This window comes from Pan troglodytes, chromosome 9, assembly GCF_028858775.2.
Source record: "Pan troglodytes isolate AG18354 chromosome 9, NHGRI_mPanTro3-v2.0_pri, whole genome shotgun sequence".
NCBI lineage: Eukaryota > Metazoa > Chordata > Mammalia > Primates > Hominidae > Pan > Pan troglodytes.
In genome coordinates this window covers 91,882,564-91,900,645 of record NC_072407.2, presented here as the reverse complement: position 1 = coordinate 91,900,645, position 18,082 = coordinate 91,882,564, and the positions used below count along the sequence as shown (strand labels likewise).

General features: G+C 40.7%; 1 pseudogene; it reads left to right on the top strand.

Annotated features, from left to right (window-relative positions):
• The first annotated feature begins 893 nt into the window (after positions 1-893).
• LOC112204792 (cell adhesion molecule-related/down-regulated by oncogenes-like) lies at positions 894-17,760 on the top strand (annotated as a pseudogene).
• Positions 17,761-18,082: the final 322 nt, after the last annotated feature.

Below are 18,082 nucleotides of genomic sequence, written 5' to 3'. Positions count from 1 at the left end.
TTGAGGGTGGCGGGAGAGGGATGGCTTGAAAAAATACCGACTGGGGGCGGTCTCTACAGCCTGCCTTGCCTGTCTGTCTCTGGGATCGCTCCTCCTCCTGCTCCTCTCCTGCTCCTGTTGGGCCTTGTGACCACCTGGTTACCTGTATGTAGGCCTCCATTTAGAGTAGCATTGCCACAGGGATGGATCCTGTCACTCCACACCCCACCCCCAACCCAGTTACCCACCCCTGAGCCCTAGTTCCCAGTTGAGGTCACACAGTGCAAGGAGACCTGCGACCTCGCGGCCCGCTCGCCCAACCCAGAGCCTCTGCCCTGGCATGTGAGGCACCACACCCTCCTCTGTCCTGTGCCGGGCCTGAAGGGGCCCCTTCAGATCACAGCTGCCACCACAGCCGCTGCCTCACGCCGGAGGGCATGACACAGGGGTGGCTTTCCCAGCTGGCTGCCACACAGGAGCTCTAGATGCTTAGCCAGCGCCGTGGAGAGACCTAAAATTAAGGCACGACTTAACAGCTTATTTTGTAAGAGAAAAGCTCAACCCAAAGGCAGATTGTTAGTTTGGACTTTATTGCAAGCAGAACTGCTATGATGTGCTTTTAGCACTGAAGTGAGTTCCACCCTAAGAACAGAAAGTGGCTTCTCTGCTTTCCGTCCCAAGCACAAGTGTATTCACCTTGCAGACTTGAATCACTGAAGATGTAAGTCAGCTGTTACTCTCATTTTGGGAGACATCCTGTGGACAGCATGAAGACTGTCCCTGATCAAAGTCTTTAGTAAGCAGGAAGGAGTCAAGGTTAAAGAATGTGTTTGCTTACCCTGGACTACAGTATTTTGGAAAACGAACCAAGGCTTGGGTTTTGCTCTGGAAGCCTGTCCTGCCTGCTTCTGTAATCTGGCGCTCCGCATCCAGATCTTGGCCCGTTATGGACACCACCGTCTGTTACTCTTACGATTCTCTGCTCTTTTGGGAGTTCAGACATGGCACCTTATTTCACTTTTGAGCTACCCTCTGCCGTCCAGAAACTTAGTGGACCTGTAGAACTATATTGTTCTGCTAAACCTGTGACCACTCACATCTCAAGGTCGCATAATGGAAAAAATAGAATAGAAACATGGAATATATTAAGATTCATCAGGGGACTTTGACAATTTTTTTCTCTTAACTCCTCCCTTTTGGGTTACTACCAATGCATTCTCAACAATAGGTCAGTGTTGTTGTAAGTGGCCCTGTAACAGTATCCACAGCAGTTCTTGGTGATTTTGATTCACCCACAAAGCATTTTATTACAGCAAAATAATAAAGGTGCTGGTTTCATTGGCTGCAGGGTACCAGAGAGTAACCCCAAAGCTGACGTGTGCGCTAAAATCCAGGGGAAGTGGCTGAAGCATTCCACAAAGAATTACTTAATCCCTCCACAAGAACATCTTTAGATTTTGAATGTATCCTCAGAGGACAAGGGATCACACAAATGTGCAGCTTATAATCCGGCCACACATGAATTAAGAGTTGAACCCATTGGCCAAAAGCTCCTTGTGAGTCACCTTTCTTCAGATGATTTTGGCATTCTTCCCCTGCTCGTTCACAGGTATTAGCTGTTCATTCACATAGCCCTGTAACTTTGGAGTGTGTGTTTAGTGGGGTCCTGGCTCCTCAAGTGTGTTGGCTAAAGAACAGGCAGGATATTGCCCTGGGAAGCAACTGGAGAAGGTTGTGTTCTCATCTTGCCATAGATAGCATTGACCCAGTGGACTCTGGAAACAATTCCTGCATGGTGGGAAACAACTCTGGAGATGTAAAATATGTGGCATACATGGTTAATGTACTTGAACACGCTCCTACTCTAAGGGACTACAGGATCAGATAGTGTCTCTATTTTCCACAGTACACTTTATCTCTGATGTTTGTAGGAACCCACCTGCCAACCATAACTGGTTTCATAATTCACAGCCTAATCATCCTTCCTCAAGACATCGAACTGCAGGAAATTGACTGAAATTCAGTGGGGTTATTATGCAAGATAGTAGGCTACATCAGTGTTTAGCAGATAATGAGGCTGGATTTATGCAGTCTACTGGAAGACTTGAAATAGAAAAAGGGAATGGATTCAAGCAAGTTATAATTATGGCACCGGCAAGCATAGAAGTGGTAGATGGAGACTTTGTTTACTCTGTCCTACAGTGCTACCAGGCTGCTGGGTCCAGTCATTTGTTGGTATGACATCCACGGATTGATAACCAGCCATCTGTCTTAAGTCCTTAGATCTAAATCCCAAAAGTCACACTTATCAAGACCTGGAATCTTGGACCCAGACCCTGTCTATTTCATCATGTCCCAAGCTGGCTTGAGCTCTCTCCATACTCAGGCTGTGATGCAGGAGCATGTGGAGAAATACATCTGCGAAACTACAAATGAACATGGTACCATGCAGGCAGAACCACCTCTCATGGTTGTTCCTTTTGAAACAAACAAAAGCAGAAACAGTTGCACTTTTTGATGTTACTCAGAAAAATGAAAAAAATAAGAGATGGTTCAGAAAGTGGATTATTCAGCTCATTTCCAGAGAAAGTACATCTCAGTGCAGTGGAATCACCATCAGAGAAAAATGCTGGTGGCATCTCTGTTTCTGAGGTCCCCATCAAATTGAAACCCTACAGACCCCCATAGCAGATACATACAACCTGGTGTGGAGGGCAGGCAAGGAAAGTGGACTGCCCATCAATGCCTATTTTGTGAAGTATCAAAATCTGGAGTATGAAGTTGGTGTGGTGGGAAGTTGGCACAGGGTTTGAATCCCAGGAGGTGAAAGTGAGCTTCATTTAGCTGAAATAGAGCCATCTAGTCTTTATGAACTCTTGATGGTAGCAAGAAGTGCTGCAGGTGAAAACCCACCTGCCATGCTTACCTTCTGAACCAGCAAAGAAAAAACAGCGTCATCAAAAAACACCCAGGCATCCTCTCAACCCACAGGCACCCCCGAGTATCCTGTTGTTTCAGAAGCTTCAAACAACAATTTTGGAGTGGTGCTTACAGATTCATCTAGGCACAGTGGTGCTCCAGAGGCACCAGATCACCTGATTATCTCCACTGTGTCAGAGAGGTTGGTCTATGTCACTTGAATTCCTTGGGCAGATGGGAATTCTTCAATCCCTGGCTTTGAGGTCAGATATAAATGGATGAGGACCAGTGACTGGCTGGTGGCAGCTGAAGATATCCTTCCTTCCAAAATTTCTGTGGAAGTTTGTAGTGTAGAAACAGGTTCAACATACAAATTTAGGGTCGTTGCTATCAACCATTATGAAGAGAGTTTTCAGAGTTCAGCGTCTCATCCTTATCTGGTGACTGGGTTCCCCAAACTTTTTTCCAACTGTCCAATAATGGACCTCACATTGTGTACACAGAGGCGGTCAGCATTACTCAGATTGTGCTAAAGCGGACATACATTCCGTGAAATAATAACGCTTCCATTCTTTTATATCTATTACCGACCCACAGATAATGACAATGACAATGTTTATAAGAGGGATGTTACAGAAGGTTCAAAGGAGTGGCACATGATTGGCCATCTGCTGTCAGAAACTTCCTATGGCATTAAAATGCAGTGCTTCTGTGAAGGAGAAGAAAGTGAGTTTAGCAGTATGATGATCTGCGAGACTAAAGTAAAATGCGTTCCTGGAGCTTCTGAGTATCCGAAAGACTTGAGTACCCGTCTGAATTCCTCAGGAAGTGAAGGAAATGTGAGGCCAGCAACCAGCCCTGACAGAAGCAGTGACCTGTTCTATCTGATCCTTGGCTGTATGCTGGGTGTCTTGGGCCTCATTCTTATGGTTTTCATTGAAATGTGCCTGCGGAGGAATCGCCAGCAGAATATCATACAGAAATATGACCCTCCAGGATACCTCTATCAAGGATCAGATATTAATGGGCAGATGATGTAATACACCACTCTCTCAGGAGCAAATGAGATAAATGGAAGTGTTCATGGAGGTTTACTGAGCCATGTCGGTATCAGCAGTGGCTGTTCCCACCTTCACCATAAGGTTCTCAACGGAGTCAGTGTAATTGTGAATGGGGGCTTAAATGGAGGACTTTACTCTGGGCACACCAACTCTCTTACAGCAATGGGAATGGAGCTGGAGGTTGTAATCCTAGGCAAATTAATGCAGGATCAGAAAATGAAATGCTGTTATGTTCTCACTTATAATTGGGAGCTAAGCATTGAACGCACAGAGACATCAGTATGGGCAAAATAGACTCTGTGGTCTACTTGTGAGTGGAGGGAGAGGGATGGGTTTAAAAAACTACTTATGGGAGGCGGCCTCTACAGCTGGCCTCGCTTGTCTCTCACAGGATCCCTCCTCTTGCTCCTGGCATGCTCCGGGCAGCCCTGAACACGCCCGGTTACATGTCCACTCCCCTCCGCCTGGAGGAGCGCTGCCGCGGGGGCGCGCCCCAGGTCCCATATCCAGAGCCCTGATGCCGGGCTCCAGAGTCAAGGCGCCAGAAGAACCAGGACCCAGCCCCCGCCTGACTTATCCAGCGCCTGCGTCATGGCCTGCAAGACACCGCGCCGTCCTCTGCCCTGCGTGGCGCATGGAGGGGCCCCTTCGGATCGCAGCCGCTGCCACCATAGCCGCTTCCATAGTAGCCGTCGTGGCGTCGGAGGGAAGGACCTGAGGGTGGCTTTCCCAGCCGGCTGCCCCACAGGAACTCCGGATGCTTAGCCTGCCCAGCCGAGAGATCTAAAATCAAGGCATGACTTAACAGCTTATCTTGTAGGAGAACAGCTCAACCCAAAGGCAGATTGCTAGTCTGGACTTTATTACAAGCAGGGTTGCGGTGATGTTTGTAGCACTGAAGTGAACTCCGTTGTAAGTACAGAAAGTGGCTTCTCTGCTTTCCCCCCGAAGCACAATCATATACACCTTGCAGACTTGAATCACTGAAGATGTAAGCCAACTGTTACTCTGAGTTTTGGAGACTCCCTATGGACAGCATGAAGACTGATCAAAGTCTTTAGTAAGCAGTAAGGAGTCAAGGTTAAGGAATGCGTCTGATTACCCTGAATTGTAGTACCTTGGAAAGTGAACCAAGGCCTGGGTTTTGCTCTGGAAGCGTGCCTTGCCTGCTTCTGTAATCTGGCACTCTGCATGTGAATCTTGGACCCATATGGACTCTGCTGTATGTTACTGTCATGATTCTCTGCTCTTCCATGAGTTCCGACGTGGCACCTTATTTTACTTCCGAGCCACTCTCTACCGTCCAGAAACATGGTGGACCTGCAGAACTACATTGTTCTGCCAAACCTGTGACCACTCATAGCTCATGGTTGCATAATGGAAAAAAGTGGGGTAGAAACATGGAACATATACAGATTCATCAGGGGACTTTGACAATTCTTTCTCTTAACTCCTCTCTTTTGGGTTTCTACCAATCCCTTGCCAACAATAGCGTTGGTATTATTTTGAGTGGCCCTGTAACAGTATCCGTGGCAGTTTTTGGTGATTTTGGTTCATCCACAAAGTGTGTTATTACAGAGGAGGAAAAAAGTGCTGTCAGGATAATAGAAACGATGTCAGCTGTGATCGCACAGAAAATCCAGAAGAGTTCACTAGAGGAGACAGCTGTGTCTATTCAGAAACAGACAGCAACAATTTACATTGGAATCCTCTTATTTTGCCACCTATCTCAGAGGACGGTGCTGAAAAGACAACATGGCCTCCGCCTGGTGTTCCTTTGGACAGCCCCTCAGGGGTCCTCCAGCAGCCCCAGGAAACCGGAGGATGTGCAAACAACCAGTCATCTTCTGACTTCAAGCCTGTAACCAACTGCACAAAACAGGCCTGGGAGTGAACTGTGTGAAGGATCTTAATTCAAATCAGAGAAAATCATTCTTTTTTTTTTTTTTTTTTGCAGTATAATGTCATGTGAATGTGTCCTAAAAATGTGTGCCCTTTTGTATTATTTATGCCTTAAAAGTTTTCTTACCCATTGCTTCCTTGCGCTCAGTAAGAAACAACCTTGTTTTGCCTAGCTTTCAATCACCTGGAGGGCAGAGGGATCATTCCATATTTTCTAACAACTGTAGTGGCAGTAAGAACTCCTCATGCAAACGATTCCATCCCTTGGCTGCTTCAGCTCAGAGGAAATGCAGGGGCCAATTGAAGGTTGCCACCAGTCAGGTTTTCAGATGGAAAACTGTCTTTTAATAGTGTATTATCAAACTTTCTGAGAACACTTTGAAGTCAACCACGGTTTTGACCCAGTGTTTATAATAGCAGACCTGGCTGATGAATTTTAAAAGAGTGCCTTCCACTAAAGTGGTAATGTGACCAGACAACATTCTCCCTATCTGCACGTGGGCACAAGTGATGTTCAGTCTTCTATTCTAGTCATAAGCAGTGACGTGGACATGGTGGAGTGTAAGATGTAGTTGAATGATTGCAGTATGCGGAAAAGGAACCAAGGCCAGAGAGACAAATAATGCTTTACTATCCCTCTGCGTTAAAATTACATTGATTCATAAAATGGCCGGTACGGTATGGGGCTCTTTTTGACTGTTTCTAAGAGTAGGAACAAAATAAGACTTTAAGTCGTGGCTTGAAAAGAAAGACACACATTTTCAGAAGAAAAAAGGGGAGGGCTGCAGGGAGCCTCTCTTGGAGGGAGCTCTTCTGTCTGCTCCATTAGCCTAGGAGCATGTTCATGGTGTCACACTGCCAGAAACTAGTCATTCTCTCACTTCCAACAGGGGCAACAGCCTGAAGGTGTGAGTGTCAGAAAATACTTATTCTGGAAGAAAAGGTGTTTGTTGTTCTTGTTGTTTATTTTATGAAGTTTCCTGACTTTTTTTTCCAGAATGTCTTCCTTTTAAACAGGCACCAAAAGCATTGGTCAGCAGAGCTCCTGACCACTGCTGCCTCTGTGTGACAAGGACATTGGAGCTGTCTTTGGAAGGATCTTCTCCACATTAATAAATGATTATGATATATTTTTTAAAAACTACCTATTGGGTACTATGCTGACTACTAAGGTGACAGGATCCATATTCCAATGACAAGGGTAATGGAAACATAACAATTCTATCGTCATTTATATTTTAATAGCATTATACTGTTTTAACCATCCTCATCTTGTATATAATCTCATTGTATATTAGAATACAGCTATTAGAGCAATAAGGAAGAATGGATAAATACAGTCAGCTTTTTGTTTTTGTTTTGTTTAGTTTTGTTTTTGAGACAGGCTCTCACTCTGTCGCCCAGGTTGGGGTGCAGTGGTAAGATCACGCCTCACTGCAGGGTCGACCTCCCCAGATCAAGCAGTCCTCCAACCTCAGCCTCCCAAATAGCTGGATAAAGGCTGAACTGTCATGCCTGAGTAATTTTGTTGTTGCTGTTGTTGGAGAGAGAGGGTCTCACCCTATTGCCCAGGCTTCTCTCCAACTCCTGGCTCAAGTGATCGTCCCACCTCAGCCTCTAAAAGTGCTGGGACTATATATATATATGAAAAATAGTGCTTGGAAAATTAGCTTACTAATTGAAAAATATACATATGAATGACTGCTTTGAAATATATATGTATATTATATATATGCACACACATATATATGTATATATATATGCAACCTTCATCTGAGAGTAGCTATGCTTTTGGCTTCTGAGATGAACCTATTCACGATGATAAATATTTACTATGAATTCAGCTAAACATGAAACTCAGCAATCTTTGTATCTATTTATCTCTATTTCTACCTAAATCTGTATTTCGAAAGTTGTGGCTAAGCCTTCCTAGTTAGTTAGATTTTTATCCTTTACCATTCAATGTGTGTGTGGCGTGGAGACTGTTTTCACAGATCAGGAAGTTGACAATTATGTCCCACATTCAGTGGACTAACAGCTCAGAGATCCTCTCTCTGGTTACTGCAATGACAGTGCATGGTCAATCTTCCAGATCACCGGAGATGATTGTGATTTTATTTTTAAGTCTAGCTTCTAGGAATCACTCCCTGGAACAGAATAATTTATTGTTCACCCAGTGTTCACTCAGAATTTGTGCTTTAGCTCTTCAGCCAGTAGGGCTAAAGGCTCTTTATTGATGAATCAGTGGTTAGCTTGGGGAGTGCTTACAAATTTGTCCGCATTCCACCTTGATTGCTCTTGAGTGGGTGCAGGCTAGCACAGATACACAGCCTTCCAGATCTCCAGAAATTAGAGATCCTAAGACACTTTTTCTTGGCTTTCTCTTTGCCTGGTTTTCTCTGGTAAACTTCTGGCTGGCTGTCAGAAGTTTATTTCTTGCTACAAAGCATGCTAAAGATTCCAAGCTCCTCTTTAATGTTCCCAACCAAGGTCTCCATTGTTTTTGACAATGCCCTTGGGAATGTACCTCTTCATGACCGATTCAAAATCAATCATTACTGTGAGGCATTGAGCAAAGCTCTCAGTTTTTACAGCCTGTCAGTCCTCCTAGATGAATCTCTGCATCACTGCAAAGGAGTTGACAGGGGCTTCTCTAGCACTCACACACGCTCTACAAGTCTGTGCTGGGGTAGGTAGGGGGATGGTGTCTCCCGGTGTTTTGTCTTATCCCTTGAGGGACGGAAGATACAGCCAGTGGGAAACTTGGGCATAGCAACCCTAGACCTGCTTTTCCGGGGTGGAGATTCTACCCTATCAGTGGAGGTTGTATCTGCATTATTTCATCCAGTCCTCACAATTATAAGAGAAACATATTTCTCTCAAAAACTTATAAGAACAGCCAATTAAACTGAAGTTTAAATTATTGGCCATATTTATGCCAGGCATGGTGGCTCATGCCTATAATTCCCAGTACTTTGAGAGGCTGAGGTTGGAGGATCACTTTCTCTTACAATTGTAGGACAGAATAAGATAATTCACTTAAAATTTGATTATCCACTGCCTGTATCTAGTATTCCTTCTATTAATTCAAGTCATTCTTTATGAAGGAATTTTCATATTTTTGTGAATTATTCTTAAACATTAAGAACTATTCTTATGAAGGGGCAATCATAAAGTAATTCATGTTCAAGAACACATTTTAAGACACAGATCATTCTTATAATGAAAGAGAGTGAAACACAAATAATGTAAACTTCAGTTGAATTGGCTGTATTTAGGCCTGGCATAGTGGCTTAGGCCTATAGTCCCAGCACTGTTAGAGGCTGAGGTGGGAGGATGACTTGAGCTAGGAGCTTGAGAGAAGCCTGGGCAACAGGGTGAGACCCTGTCTCTCCAACAACAGCAAGAACAAAGTTACTTGGGCATGACAGTTCAGCCTGTAGTCCAGCTATTTGGGAGGCTGAGGTTGGAGGATTGCTTGATCTGGGGAGGTCGAGGCTGCAGTGAGCCGTGATCTCACCAGTGCACTCCAACCTGGGTGACAGAGTGAGAGCCTGTCTCAAAAACAAAAGAAAACAAAAGCAAAAAGCTGACCGTATTTATCCATTCTTCTTTACTGCTCTAATAGTAGTATTCTAATATACAATGAGATTATATACAAGATGAGGATGGTTAAAACAGTATAATGCTATTAAAATATAAATGACTACAGAACTGTATGTTTGCATTACTCCTATCATTGAAATAACCCATTATGCAACCCATCTGTCATTAAACTTTTGGATCAGAGTTACTCCTTATAAATGGAGTCAGCCTTTTTTAGACTTTGTTCTCAGCAATCCTCATTAAAGGAGGCATTCCCGGATTGCTTTAAATAAATTCAAAAAACACATTTCAGAAACTTTTGATATGTTTGTTGTGTGCCATATTGCCAGTAATTAAATTAAATACTAGAAAATACACCATTAAATATGATATTTGATATACAGTTGGACCTCCATATAAATGGGTTCTGCACCTATGGATTCAACTCATCATGGATTAAAAAATTTCAGGAAAAAAAATTGAATGATTACATTTTCACTGAACATGTGCAGACTTTTTTTGCTTGTGGTTATTCCCTAAATAATACAGGGTAACAACTACTTACACTTAATGCATTTACATTGCATTAAGTATTTTAAGTAATCTAGAGATTATTAAAGTACATTGGAGGATGTGCTTAGGCTACATGTAAATACTTCCCCAACTTATGTAAGGACATCTGAGGATTATTAGCATCTAAGGATTTTGGTATCTGTGGGGAGTCCTGGAACCAATTTCCAGTCGATACTTAAGGAAAGGCTTCATACAAAATTAACATGATCAAAATATAGGTATTTCTGATAATAAGGATATTTTACTGCACATGTATTTTAAAAACTTCAAAGACCTAAATAAATTTGGAGTTTTATTAAAATGTAATGAGGCTTCTGAGTATTCTGTATTTTCTGAAGCAAAAAGTGAGTCTTACTTTCTATTCTGGTAATGACATGTTCCCAGGTAACTGTCTGCAGGATGCCATCGGTGAAATTACTAAAGTCTTACAGATTTTCAGTCTTTTTATCTGTATCATTGTCACTCTCTTAAGATCTGTGTCCATCGATAGTTTGTTCTTGAGCTAAAGAAAATGGACTGAGCCTATCAATTTGATAAGCAGTCCAATTTATAACTTTATTAAATAATATTTCTCAGTATCCCTGTTGATTTTGGTTACATTCAGTAGCCAAAATCAGTAGGAATATAGGGGTAAATTTGGTAGCCTTTTAAACAGTTGCATCATATGTTTTTATCAATTATTTTGTGCATTTATTCTTTTATTCAAACAGACAATTAATGAATATCAGTTATATTTTAAGCATTGTGTACTTTCTTGGAATATACCTGTGTGTAGTACAAACACAGTTCTTTTCTTGTAATTTGAGAAGCAGAAAAGATGCCTACTATTACACTGTGAGTTTTACAAAGAAAAGTATAAGGCTTTCTGAGTCTTTAAAACAAATAGCCTAATCTAGTCCAGGAGTTAAAGAAAGAATTCCCTGAAGAAATGTTGGAACTTACACTTGATGAAATGGGACTTAGCAGATGTGGAACAGAGAAAAGAAAATTCCAGTTCAGGGGGAAGAAACCTGTGCTCTTGCATTAACCCATCAGTTTGGATAAACACACTCAGGTATTCATATACCTGGGCTGGCTTGGAAATCAAGGGAAAGAAAAGATACAGCATATAAGAGAAGACATGCGCAGTATTCTAAGAGACAGTAGTTTAATGAAAATCAAAACAAATGTATACCTCCACACTTTTAAAAATGTACAAACTTTCATAGAAAAAGATAAAGAATGTCAAGTAGTCAGTATTTAGCATTCTCAGAAGTTGGTGTTTCTGATACCTTTAGTCACGTTACTGACCTATCTCTGATTCTGTGAGTGCAAAGCAAAGCAAAACAAAGCAAAGTTGTAAGAGGGTAAGGGAAAGAACCAGAGAGGCTACAGATGAGAAAACTGTTGGCCACATTAACAAAGCTTACCATGCCACATTCATAATCTAGAAACACCCCCATCTGGCCTAGAGACCTTTCTGTATACTGAGATAATAGTGGGGAAGAGGTCTTGAGATGACACCAGTAGCCTTCTTGACACAAAAAAGTAGAACAAATTTCTTGGAGTTAACCAGCATGTCATTTCTCATTGTCCAAGAATCATTGCAAAATCCAACAGCCCAGTTCCAGCACTGCCCAATGTCCACCTCTCAGTAATATCTTCCAAAAGTGAATGGCAGGGCTCGCCATCAAGAAAACACTTAGATTTTGTTGGAGTTGGGGCAATGTTGAGATCAACAGAACCGAAGAGTAGCTGTCTCAGAACTTCAAACAAGGGGAATGTACCAAGTGGTTATTTTATTATCCCAGGAAATATGCACTGCAGGAACAAGAAAACAGTCACATGAAAACATAGTGTTATAAACTTCTAATGGATGTGTGCTTTACATAGTGTCTACGTATGCCAGGTTATCCCTGGAAATATGGGTCAGGACAGCAGGCACATAAAAGAAGAAATATGTCCTTAGATTTAAACATTGTGCTATTCTTCCTTATCCAGGAGTCCTTACAGACTCCCAGAGCCCAGTCCCAAGAGTTGTCCACATCCAGCTCCCAGTAGTGTTTGCCAGAGGAGAAGACCCAGGCTCCCCATGCAGCAAAATAGTCAGATCTGTCAGAATGCAAAGATTCACGTCTCAACATCAAACTTCTCACATCCTCAAACAGCCTGATATTGTAATTGGTTACTTCCCAAGTGAAGGAAATTTCCACTGTAGAAACAAGAGAATGTTCCAGTGAAAAGCAGTTTATAAATTATTATGTTCAGATAAGAAAGAGATTCTCACTAGAAAACACAGGTCAAGATTAGAAAGAAACTTCTGCCTGGAAAAATGTTGGAATCAAAGGGTGTTAGGATATCTGCACAAGTAAATGGCTCAACTTCAATGATCACAATTTCTATAAACTCAAAATTATAAAGGGGAGGAAGGTCATGTCTATGTCTAGTTAGCGACCTTTCATAACAACTGAAAAACTGGAACCTCTTGCACTGCAGCCAAGTCCACAGCAATAAAATTAACCTTCATTGTCTCTTCTCTGTCAGGGCAGAGCAGGAGGCTGGGGACAGGAGATGAGGTGGGGAGCCATCCTTAGACCCAAATAAAAAAGTTATCACTTTGCCAGAAATATTATAATCTGCCACTTAAACTAGTCAATTCATACTTAAAGAGAAAATCTGAATCTGCCTTCTGAAAAGTGCGGCTTCCTTGCAAGAATTATCTGACTTTCATGCCAGATTCAGGCACAGACTTCTTTTATTTGCTGGATTTATCATGATCTGTCCTGGAGTTCTATCTAAGGCCTCAGCAACCAAAAAATCACATTCCTACTGTTCACAGATTCTCAGTTTTTGCATTGTTATATAAGTTATTCGTGTATGCTTTGGTTGATTAAAATGCACATGATTAAAATTATAAATGCTATGAAACTTCACCTGAAATGTATTTTAAAAAACACTGTCACTCCAATCAGTCATTAACTGCACTGAATTTGAAATTGAAATGTCCTGAATTAATTCAGTTCTGTATACTTCATGTAATAATTGTATACATGAAATTGTATCACGTTTGAACCATACATGAATGGTTCTACATCCTAAAAAGCCCTTCTGCATGTTTTACTTTTCTGATAAATTTGCTATATGGCTGATTCCACCATCTTTTTTTTAGTTTTGTCTGTTTGATGATAGTGAAACTATAAATATAAATACCTATTCACAGACTATTTTCTTCTAGATGAAAGATCGTTACACTGGGAAGGCTGCCCATAGAAAACCAGAATTGAAGGCATTGCATGTTGATCCCACCAGGAGGGTGACACTCACCCAGAAAGCGGTTGAACCTATCCACCAGTCCAGTGATGGGCCCTGTAGTGAGCTCTGGATTCACAGGCTGGGGCATGTGCAGCAGCACGGATTCACTCCTGCAAGGAAGTAGGTTGAGTTGGTTAAGTTTCTGATGTCTGTGTTTAAGAAATAGATTCCAACAGAAAATGCTTCATTCAAACCCACTTCTGATATTGTAATGTACCTCCACAATCCTAGGATGGGTTTGTGGCTCTTAGGGAATCTTTCTAACTCTTCACTCCGTTTGTAACCTACTGCCACTGAAAGATAAATGCCCCTCTCCCTATCTGCCGCCAAATGGTTGATCTCTAATTATGATTCTGAATCCTAAAAAGAGGAAATTGTATTCTAGCAACTTCTGCATTGAACTCTTCAAAACATAACCCCCTGAGTCACTTGGAAAAGTAAGAAAAGGTTAATGTCTGATAAAAGGCATAGGTAACATTCAACATACAACACAAACACATGAGTACACACACAATCACACTGACACATTATGGTGTTAGTAAATTATGTTTTCACTTTGTTGGAAACAGCTTGATGTTTTTCATAGCGTGCCTTGTGCTCCAGCTTGCACTGATGGCCAATAACATACCTTGCCACCATGTCTCCCAAATCCTGTAGCGAGAGAGAGAGAAAAAAAAATGGCTTCTTTAGAAAGTTGTTATTCTTGTTGGGTGAGGTGGCTCACACCTGTAATCCCAGCACTTTGGGAGGCCAAGGTGGGTGGATCACCTGAGGTCAGGAGTTCCAGACTAGCCTGGACAACATGGCAAAGAAATTCCATGTCTTAAGAAAACATAATAAAATACATTACTGAAGGAAAGAACCCCATGTATATAAGGCCAACTTTTTATTTTTAAAGATGGTAAACTTTATTTTGCCAAATTATTTTTTTCAAACTTATCTTTTTAAATATTAGTATTGCATACAGAAAATGATTTTGTTAGAAATATCACAAAGTAGGAAGGACATAAATCCAGAAAACAGGCTTTTAAGTGAGTAAATTTATTTCTATGGAACAAACCTCAACAATTATTTTTCCTTTAGCTTTGATATGTTAGAACTTTTTTCACAGAATGATACTCATTACATGAGCTTGACTCTGAGAACCTCAGATGTGGCCAATAAAGAACTAATGAAAAATGTAAAGTAAGAAAATTATGAATGTTTTTCCAAAAAACAAAACAAAATAAAGCAAAACTGTTACGTCCCACTGGGACTCTTAGCCATGTTTTTCAGAAATATTTTGTTTTCTATTATTGCCTACTTCATTGTCTTAACAATATGAAGACCAGGATGTCAAAGGGCATTAAGCATGTGGTGAGTTATATTACGGCCAGTTAACCCAAGGGAGGTCAGATGTGGCTTCAGATTCCACGTAGGCAGCTACCTTTCCTCACTGAGGCAGAGCAAGGTAATCCAGAAAGTCTTTTCAGACTCTGAGAATGCTGTACTTATATTATTTGGAAAATCACTTGAAAAGATGAAATATTAAATAATTTATACTAAAATCTGGATTATTATTCTGATAAATCAATTTGATTTGTTTAGTGGTTTTTTCACATTCAGCTTGTTAATTCCACAGAAGAGGGGTCCTGCTTTTCATGTATATGTGTCTTTTCTGCAGGACTTGAGTATGCACAAATTTTGGTATCTATCAGTGTCCTGGAACCAGTCCCCAGAGCTGACTGATTAAGTTCAGTTTTGTTCTGACATTTTTATTTTGTGTTTAGAAATACATTTTCATGAAGTTATTACTATATTCATTTTATTTCTCATTCCAATACTATTGAGAATCATGAATAATCAACCAATGTTTCTGTAATGAGCATTTATTGATCCTTAGGGTTACCAGATAGATGTTTTTATAGGTAGGAAAAGAAAAAATGATTCCCTGTTATAATATCGCTTTTTCCTTTTTTTTTTGTACTGTGGAAAAATATCATAGTTGATTTCTTGCAAGCCAATAGAAAATTTCAAGATATATGTAGTAAATGATAAATGTAATATTCTCTCATATGATGTAATATAATTTTTGCATATCTTTATTTTCAGTATCTTTTTGTTTCTTATTTTAAAGTAATGTTTATTTTAGAAACTGTAAAGATCAAGAAAGCCATGGCAGAAAATAAATATCTGCCTAATTCCATCAGAAAAATATAAAATCATGGTTATATTCTTGTGTGTGCAATTCTACCCCTTTCCTATTTTAAATGTATTTTTGTTTACATATACACAAAACCCAGTAAACCTCTCTATATGTAAGGTATATAATAAACACATACTTATTCGTTCTTTTTCATATTTTTGATATTTAGAGTTTTTTTTTTAATTCCTAAATCTTGACTATTGCCAAACATTGACTATCCCCAGGTTGATCTTATATGTTTTGAAAGGGGTTAGGTCATCGGACAGCCAGAAATGGCTCCATCTTTCTGTCCAGGGATTATCAAAGTGTCTGGCTTGGGAGTAAGAGTATGTTTTAAACAGTTTGATTGGTTGGCCAATGGCAGCATATTTTTAACTTACCCATCGCCCCAGCTTATTTTGTTGTTGTTCTTAAGAGACGGGTTCTCACACTGTCTCCCGAGCTGGAGTTCAGTGGGCAATCTTAGCTCACTGCAGCCTCAAACTCCTGGGCTTGATCAATCTTTCCACCTCAGCCTCCGAAATCGCTAGGACTACAGTTACGTGCCACAGTGCCCAGCTAATATTTGTACTTTTATTTGTTGAGACAGGGTGTAACCTATGTTGCCCAGGATGGTCTCAAACTCCTGGCCTCAAGCAATTCTCCCACTTAAGCCTCCCAAATTTATGGAATTACAGTAATGAGCCACCGCTCCTGGCCTTATTTATCACTTCAGAGTTTGTCCTTCCTTTCTAGGTCTATGACGTGAAATGTCTTTGCCCGTTCTGTAAAACATTCATCTGTCGTGGTCATATGAAGCATTACAAAATTGTTTTTGATATTTCTTCATGTTTTATGTTAAGTACTCCAACATGGTAGTGTGGCATTTTTAAAAATGACAAGAAAAAACACAACAGATGGTTGACTAATCACAAACAGGACTTTAACGATCACAGTCGTGCTATCATTTATTATGATATATTAAAAAGTCAGCACTTACTTGTAATGTGCCTTGAGACAAATCGTTTAGCAACTTGATTTCTCAGACCTCAGTTTCCTCCTCTGGGAAATACTAATATCAATTGCGTGTAGTGTATCTTGAAGAATTAGAAAAATTGTAAGTAAATACTTTATTACCAAGCATGATTGCTGTGGTTACTTAATCGTTGTTACTGTTGTAGCATCGAACCACTTACCACTTGGGTTATTTGTTCGAAGTCAAATATTATTAATTAATACATATTTCATAAACTAGTCTTTTCCATTTTATTTATTTATTTTTTTTAAAAGGATGGAGCCTTGCTTTCTATCCCAGCCTGGATTGCAGGGTGTGGCACGATCTCAGCTCACTGTGACCTCTGCCTGCCGGGTTCAAGCAATTCTCCTGCCTCAGCCTCCTGAGCACCTGGGACAACAGACACGTGCCACCATGCCCGGCTAATTTTTTGTGTTTTTAGTAGAGACGGGGTTTCACCATGCTTTCCAGGCTAGTCTCGAACTCCTAACCTCGTGATCCGCCAACCTTGGCCTCCCAAAATGCTGGGGTTACAGGCTTGAGCCACTGCGCCTGGCCATACTAGTCCTTAGAGTTGATTGAATGTGGAAGTTTAGTTGACAAGTGGCTGGTTCAAATTGTTAAATTAGAAATAGTCAATGTTAGAATTGTAGAGTGCCCTTGTGTTTCTCTTCCATATCATTTGGGCAACTAGTAAACAGTATACTGTTTTATCAACAGGTATGTCATTTATGCTCCAAGCAGCCACAGCAAGTATTCAGGGGAGTCATTTCCAGGAATTTCTAACGCTCTGTTTGATATTGAAAGGAAAGTGGACCCATGCAAGGCTAAGGGAGAAGTGAAGAGAAAGCTTTGTTGCAACCTTCACTGTGCAGGCAGCTTCAGAGGCTTTGAAACAAGAAGCCTAAGAGGATTCCTTAGAGAACCTATATTGAATTTGTGTGGTATGTCACTCAGAAAGAGTCATGATGGGTATATTGATGTATTTTAAAATTAGTATATTAGAAATAAAGATGGATAGTATATACAGTTATGTGAGTGTTCATATATTTGTCTGTGTATATATTTTTTCTTTTATTTTCTCGTTGTGGATTAAAAATAAATCAAAATTTATAATTATACAAGGTTATTCTGAAGTGGAAGAATCAAAGTCAGTATTAAATCCAAGGGGAATGGACAAATATCGTAAAACTCTCATCTGGCATTTTCGGGGAATCAAGTCTAATGTGTTCATGTCACTTCACACATGGGAAATCATCAGTTTGTCATAGAGCACACTGCAGAATATGCACAACTGCTCCAAGCCAGAGGTCTCACGCCCTGCCTGGCCTTCCAAGGCTGAGAGGATCGCTATCTCAGCGCGCTAGTGGGGACACTGATTAAATTACACTTTTAGTATATGCAATCACTCTATAGCATAAGAAATCATTATTTTTTATTAAAATATGTTATTTATGTAAAAGACTATAATATAACACACAAGTATAGAGAAAAATAGTAATGAAATGAACATTTGTGAACCTACTAGCCATGTTAAGAAAATAACATTTCCAATATCATTGGGTTCCCCATGCACTAATGACAGCTGTGCTC